The sequence below is a fragment of the Marmota flaviventris genome, chromosome 10 (genome assembly GCF_047511675.1).
Source record: "Marmota flaviventris isolate mMarFla1 chromosome 10, mMarFla1.hap1, whole genome shotgun sequence".
NCBI lineage: Eukaryota > Metazoa > Chordata > Mammalia > Rodentia > Sciuridae > Marmota > Marmota flaviventris.
Window position 1 is genome coordinate 94,162,998 of NC_092507.1, and position 8,560 is coordinate 94,171,557.

The following is an 8,560-nucleotide window of genomic DNA, read 5'->3' on the forward strand; positions in this document are numbered from 1 at the left end:
AAAAAAGGTAATCCTCTCCACACCCTCACCTGTCTGGACAGTCAGGAGCCACAGTCCTGTTCCTACTTGTCTTACCAACTTTTGGCCTCAGCCTTCTTATCTACACTGGGCACTAGCCCAGCCCGGGCCAATACCAAACAATGCTCTTGGCTCCGTATCAGCTATTTCTGTAGCCCAAACAGGTACTGCTTTTGTTTTTGCAGTAAAACATAGGATAATAACTTAGCCCTTTCCAACCCATGTTTGCATTTCCCTCTAAAAAAATGATCATGGAGCAAGCAAGGAATCATTTAATGTCTTACATTATTTTATCATGCCCTCTTTGGCATCCATTCATTTCTTAATGATATAGGCTAGAAACACCATCCTCCTGTCCCCAACTTCCCATCTCTGCTGAAATCTTTTTATTGCTTTCCTAAGGTATTTTTCTGCTGCTGTTCTATTGGATCATTCCCCTGGAGCTACAGTCCAGTGTGCCCCACTAAGCAAAGAATGAGGGAAAAAACTGAATTTGGATTTTTCAAGTTTGAGAATTGCCAAAGATCTTGGATTAGATCCCTGAAGAATGCCAAAGTCTTAGCATTTTCCCAAATTCTTTCCCTTAAGCCTTCAGTCTCAGATGTCAGAAGCCACAGATTTATACTACCTTAGATCCCTAAACCATAAGACTAGTCCAAGCCCTAGAATATCATGATTCTGAAGAGTAGAAGGTAAGAAAAGACCAGAAAATACTCAGCTAGCAGATGTGGGAGAGAACACAACATAGGACCAAGCCACCATTAAAGACAAAAATGAAACCACTCTCAAATTAGAGTAAAAAGGAAAATCCTTTGTCCTCACAAATAAAATATTTGGCAATTGAGTGGATTTTTGCATCAAGCTCATTTTGGTGGTGGTTACAAATACAAGCATCAAAAGATGTTTTTCAGGGAGCCCAAGAGAGAGCAGATGTTAATTAGAATGAAATCGTAGCAAGGCAGACTGAATTTTTTGTCCTGGTGTTGCATTCTTAGATCGTTACATCCACTTAGTCAGCACTGCAACCTACGCAGAAAATAAACTACACAAATAGCTTCGTCTATAGAAGTGATTCTCAAAGTACAGTCAGAGGCCAAAAGTACCAGCATCACCTGGGAACTTGTTAGATGCACAAATTCCAGACCTACTGAATCAGAGACCCTAGTGATGGAATTCAGCAACCTTTGTTAACAAGCCTCCAGCTAACTCTGAAACTGCTTGGATGCCATTTGCAAAGTTCTCTCTGGTCACCTGAAATGTACCCAAAAGAACAGAGAAATGGCCATGTGTGTCAAGACATTATTTTTTAAATAAGTCAATTTGATCCTATTAGCATCAACACCAAAATCAATCGTATTTTATTTCCATCACTGTGATGAAAATACTTGAGAAAAATCAACTTACAATGAGGAATGATTTATTTTGGCTCTTGGTTTCAGAGGTTTCAGTCCGTGTTCAGCTGGTTGCATTGCTTGGGGGTCTGTGGTAAAGTAGAACATCATGGCAGGGAGCATGTAGCAAAGCAAAGCTCCTCAACGCAAAATGGTAAGGAAGCGAAAAAGAGAGAGAGCAAAGGGACCAGGGTCTCAAACTACCTTCAAGGCACAGCCCTAATGACCTATCTTCGCTCCATTAGGCCTTGCCTCCAAAGGTTCCACTACCTCCTTCCCAACAGTGCCACAGGCTGGCAACCAAACCTTTAATACATGAGCCTTTGGGTAAGATATTAAGACTCAAACCCTAAATCAACTGTGTTAACCTCAGAAACAGAGAGTTATTTAGTTAGTTACCCATCAGCTCTTCAATAGCACAAGGGCCACTCAGTTACTTCTTACCCTTGTCTGGAATCCTGAAGAGGGGAGCCCAGGGAGAGAGACAGCTGTAGAGACTGTCACACCCAGCCAGGTTTTGCTGGTTCTCCTGGGCTGATGGCATAAATAAGTTCTAATGGTCACCAATTGGGTAACCTCCCAGAGAGCATTCAGGTTTTCTTTTCTTTCTCTTTTATTTATCTATTTTTCATTAAGTCAGTGAAAAGCAATCGCTTTTGAATGAGACTTAAGATGGCATTCCAGAATGTATAAATGTCTAGGTTTCACTGTGGAAGATGTGTGGTTTTGGTGTCTGCCTGAGAGGGTGGGAGATGAAAGTGAAGGATGTAGTGTTTGGGATCCAGAGGATTGCTCACTGCCTGTGACTCTAAGCCTGGTCTCAGCACATATGACCTCAATCTAGATTATTTCTCCTGTTACATGGCTCTAAATTAGAATCCAATATGTTTTCAAATCCTTGGTAATGGTATTGATCTTAAATACCCATTACTGGTAGGAGCTAGGCGATGAATGAGTCACGTCATACTGTGTAGTCTTCCTAAATATAACTTGGCATAAAAGTGTGTTCTCAATGTACTCAGTTTAAGAAGGCAGTTGTCAAATAATAAACACACACAATTTATATATACATATAAATATGAAGTGTGTGTACATGTATTTGTGTGTGTCTATATATAATAATAATGTATAGTGATAATACCTAGTGATTGCGAGATTGGGGTTTTATGAGACAGGTAAGATTTAGGTTTTATACTGTATACTTTTGTGGTCTGAAAGAAACAACTACATTTATTTTTAAAATAATAAAATCATCTGGCCTCCAAGTAGCCCCCCAAATATCTATTAATCTCTGTGGTGTTTTTGGCATATGACAACAAATTCTTCACTACTCAGAAGATGGAACCTATTTCTCTCTTCTTGAGTAGAAACTGAAATTAAGGGCTATCTTCTAAAGAAGAAAGTCTAAACAGGGAATAACAGTAAATTTACAGTGGAGAGACTTAGGAGATACCACTATAACCAGTTCAAGGTTAATACCACCAGTAATAGGTCATGCTGTCATCATGTACACTCTGATGTATATGATGAGAAGGACACTTTGTCTTAGTCGGATTCCCCCAAATCCATATCCCCATTTAATCATTTATAAGAAAATTAGGGGCTGGGATTGTGGCTCAGCGGGAGAACGCTTGCCTAGCATGTGCGATGCCCTGGGTTCAATCCTCAGCACCACATAAAAATAAATAAATAAAATAAAGGTATTGTGTCCAACTACAACTAAAAAATAAAACATTAGACAAACAAATTGAGGGACATGCCACAAAATACTTGACCAGTATTCCTTAAAAATATCAAAGCCAAGACAAACAAGGAAAGATGGAGAAAAAACTATTACAGGTTGGAAAAGACAAAAGAGACCAGACAACTGAATATAATGTGGGACCTCAACTGGAGACTGAAACAGGAAAAGAACATTTGTTAAAATGGTGAAATATGAACAAAGGCCGTACCAACCTTAACTTCTGTGTTTTGAATAATGTGCCATGGCCATGTAAGATGTGAACATTAGGGGACACTGAATGTCGGGTACATGAGAATTCTCAGTATTATCTTTGTAACTCTTCTAGAAATCACAAATGACTATAAAATACAAAGTTAAAAACTTCAATAAGGCCATTGGGAATTTTCAAAACATTATACCACCCTTTGTCAACTGTAAATCACATACCCAAGAAGCTGTTCTATGGGGGCATTGCATTCAATCCTAGAAAACACAAAAGCTCTCAAAACTGCAAGTATTCTTTTGCCATCTCCCAAGAGAACATCCCATCCTAGAAGATATACGTGAAATTGTACCCTGCTTGGGAAGGGAGTGTTTGGAGCAGACATTCTGCCTGCAGCAATGGCCTGCCTGGTTCCATTGTGGAGATCCCCTCTCTCTCCTCACCATCCCACTGTGACATCCATTGCCCCTTACTTAACGGCTGCCCTAGAAAAGAAAGGGAGCGTCTAGAATATTTAGCCATTTTATCTCTTCCAAGGGAACCCACCCAGCCAATCTGCTTAATTCTCCATTTGTCATAAACACAAGACAAGGACATTTTAAATCCATTTTTGCTTGGTTTTGTTTTTTCATCCCAGAATGAAAAGAGCTCTTTTACCTCTGAGGGTTTATGTTCCATTATTTCATTGGCATTGATTTCTTTGCCACATAGCCCAGCTTATTTCAGAAGCGTGAAATCTGTCCTTGCTATACATTGCCACTGGAGTTCATTTTCTCTACTAGTTCTCAGGCATTGCTTCTGTTTTTGGAGAAACAAAGGATCCTGCCAGCACAGTGGTCTTGCTCACAACCTATTTCTGGATGACATCTGACCCAAGAATTTTGCATTCTCTCTCAGCTGTTACTGATACTGTCATTATACCTGATTTCCCTGTGAGCAAAGACCCTTGTGTCCCCTGTGGCTCACAAAAGGTAAAATATAATTGAATAGACAAAAATGGTAACAGGGCATCCAGAACCTACTGAGTTCCTCTCTTTTGGAAACTGTTGGCATTTCATCTTTAGGATCATTTGCAAATATTTAATGAGAGGCTCTTTGATGAAGGAGATGATAAAAACATTAAATAAAATTTCTGTCCTGGACATTTGAACATTAATTCTTACTAGGTTCCTAAGGCGAGTCAGGAACAGAAAAAAGAATGAAAACAGATCAATCATGGGTTCAGTCTCCTGAGAATAGAAGGCAATTGGAATGAAAGAACATCTGAGGCTAAAAGATTGTCCACGGGAAACTGGTGGAGACACATATGTACTCCAAGGTGCATCAGCTTCTTTTCTGGTGAAGAAACTAGGATGGGCTCAGAAATGAGGTTCCTGGTTAATAGCGGGCAGATGAAAGAGATGAAATTCTTGTTGACAAATGTCATCCAGCTACGCACAACTATTGAACTCCACAACCCCGGCTCAGCAAGATAGAGCCTAAGTTTATCTGAGATACAAACTCATTTGCTTCCAAACCAAAACCAAAACAGGAACAAAGCCTTGTTTCTCATAGTTGTTTAGCATGTTTACTTTACCAAAAAAAAAAAAAAAAAAAAACACTTTAACAGGTCAGAAGGAAAAATATCACCTTAATTCCATCTCTTAGCAAGTCAAATATTTTTATTTAATCAAGTACCCTTTTCGGAGTTGACCAAATGTGATCATTTTTAGAAAACCATAATCGTAGCACAAATACATCTTTAAATTTTGCTGTTTAGTTTTAAAGACAAAACACTTTTTATAAACTGGTATAAAATAACCAAAATTCCTGCTTTTTAGTACCTGTATCATGTTCTATTTCATTGGTATACTGCAACTAATTTAATTATAACTTATTTAACTAATTTTGAACACGGAATCATTCCAAATATTTGAAATTATAAGTCAGGATTCTATGGTTCTTTTCTTTCCCTAGATAACTTATTGGGGATAATTTCCCAGAGGTTGAACTGGGAAGTTAAAGGATAGGTCCATTTTCACAAGTAATTTTCCCTAGCCATTATCTATACCATGCTTCTTTGTTTAAGTGAGTAGCAAAGACTAGAGATAAAAATGGAATAGATATTCACTCTTATTTTCTGTTGAGCACCAGATATCAATCTAACTATTGGGTGTCTCTGTTTGGATGTTCTATAAGTATTTTAAATTGGACATTCCTACAACTAAACTTATCACAGTTCTCCAACTCCCCCATGTTTGCCTTCTCCACTGCATGCAGAGCACCACCACCCATCTCATCACCTGACACCGGAAACTAGAGACTCATCCTTGTACCTTCTTTGCCTTCCCCCAATATTTCCATCTCATCAATCTTTAAGCACTGTGAATTCTTCTCCTGGATATCAGCTGGACCTCACCACTTCTCTAAATAGCTGCAGCTCTAATCTAGCCCGAGCTACTGTCCTCCTAGCTGAACCAGGATATGAGCCAGTGTGCTAGACCCATGCCTCTGTTTTTATAGTCTCCTAATAATTCTTGCTGCACTCACAAAGCTCCTTCTAAAGCACTGCATTCTGTGTTTAAAAGGCTTTGTCTTCCTATTTACTTTGGCATAATTTTTAGTTTTTCATCATTACAGGTTTACAAGGATCTGACTATTTCCAAACCTCTTCAGTTTCATTCTGTGACAATTTACTCCCTTGTTTCTCTGAACAGGCCATTCTGTCTTATTTTGATTCCTGAAATGTTCTTTGTTTACTCTTACCCTGGGACTTACACATAGGCCTTTTTGTCTGTCAATCCCACCACCCTACCTCCAGCTATCTAAATCCCGTTCACCCTTTGTGTACCATCTTAAATGTCTGCTCCCCCAGAAAGAGGCCCCCACCATCAATCACTACCAACATCATGGCCTCTCCTAGTCCAGCAATAAGCTCTCAAAACATTCTTTGCTTCTGTTCTGGCAACATCCATTTCACTTGTTTGCTTAATACATCTGGTTTTCTCCACCATATTATAAAATTCACCCATTTTTGTCTTATTTACCTTGATGTCCTCCATATTCAGTATGCATAGATACTCAATACATATTTGTCCAATGAATTAATAAATGAATGAGCGAGCCACGCTCTCAGACCCTATTTTAATACGGTTTTCATAATATTAAACAGGATAGTCCAAAATTCCTACCCCCAAAAACCTGACTTATGATTAGCATTGCTACATTTTATTCCAAACTTGTGTTAAATAGCAGTCGACTTCCTACACGGATAGATTATTAGTACAACAGTAGACCAGTGGCTAAATGTGAGACTAATCCTACATATTTTCTCCTCTTTCCTACCTCTCAGACTTGTCCTTTTGGAGAGAAGTGATAAAGCAGATGGATTTAGCTTTTATGTCAGTCATCATCAGCCAAGTGAAGTTTTTTGTGCAAAAGAAAAGGCTAGAATTATATTGATTGATGGTTCATTTTTACTATTTGCTCCTTGGTTGTTGGAGTGACACCAGGAGGGCTGTCTAGTTAGGGGTGTGGGAGACAATACCTATAACAAAGGCTGTTGCAGACACAGAATTCACTGTTTGTAAATAATCCTGGAGATGAGCATATTGATACATAGTCACCAATAATATTACATGCTGAACTGCTTGGGAAAATCTATCCTACATTTATTCAAGGAAAATAAGAATTAACATTAGCAAGAGGAACATTTGAGGTAGAATTTCTTTATTATTACAAATGGGAGATGACAAGCAATTCAAATGTATGTTAATAATTCTATCCTTGGGTTTTCTTCATTTCTGGTAATATTATCAGGTCCTGAAAAATATGCAAATATGCAATTTGCACAGGCCACCCTGGTTACCTGCAGCACAGGTATAGTGCCAGACCTCAGGTCTAGAGCCTGTTGTTATCACTTCTATTAAAACATCTAACTTTCTGCCCTAGAAGATGAAGCCCCAGGCAGGAAGAAATAATTCAGCAAGTGGATCCAATATTATCTGACAGAGTTTCTCTTTCCCCCCGGGACTTACATCAAGTTTCTCTGCCACTAACCTGTTCTCAGAAATGACTCCATCCCCTTGAATGCCTGGCACGAATGGGGACAAAAACCTTCTGTCCCTGGTTATCCTTAGTACAGCTAAACCTGTCAGAAAAGAAAAAAAACTAAGGTACAAAAGAGGAACAAACAGAGAAAGCAAGAATCCTAAAACAGCCTGCTTATGAAGTACAGATTTCTGATCCTTCTCTAGATATCTTGCTCTGGAGGCTCAAGGGCTCCTCTTTGTCTACAATTTCTCTCTTGAGGATACTATCCTTTAACCTGAAAAGGGGACAACACACCCTACTTTTTCATTTCTTGGCAGTGATGTCACTAGTTCCAAATAGGATTCCATCCAAGGTCTGAGTGAGATCTCACTTTGTTCATCCTATGCAGACAGTATTAAAGGCATCTCACCTTTCTCCTTGTGGTAGAAAAAGTGTGTAAACCAGAGCCACCATTTCTTAGATTCTTTATCTGGGACCAGCACTGGAATAAGAGGAGGTTCTTAGGGTAAAGGGCAGGTGTAGGATAGAGAGATAACATGAAAGATGCTGTGGAAAATTCCATGGATGTCATTAGTAAGCAGGTTTTCTCTCTCTTTCCTCCTCCTCCTCCTCCTCCTCCTCCTCCTCCTCCTCCTCCTCCTTCTCCTCCTCCACCTCCTCTTCCTCCTCTTCTTTTCCTCTTCTTCTCCTCCTTCTCCTCCCCCTCTAGCTCCTTCTCCTCTTACTCCTCCTCTCTTCTTCTCCTTCTTCTTCCTCTTCTCTTCTCCTCCTCTTACTCCTCCTCCTCTTCTTCTCCTTCTTCTTCATCTTCTCCTTCTCCTCCTCCTTCTCTTTATCCTCCTCCTCTTCTTCTTCATCCCCTTCTCCTCCTCCTTCTCTTCCTCCTCCTCCTCCTTCTCCTCCTCCTTCTCCTTCTCATCCTCCTTCTCTTTCTTCTTCTTCTACACTCCCCCAGTACTATTGATGGCAGTGGCTTCAGATGTCAAATATGGATATTACCTCATGCTGCATCTAACACATTGCTGGTTGGAAACATACTCTATCTAGACTAGCACTGCCAGTGGAACTAATAAAAGATATAGTTTCTGTCTAATATTGCTTCCCAGTATGGTAGCCATTAGCACATGTGACCACTAAGTAGATAAAATGTGACTAAGTTATACCTGAAATGTG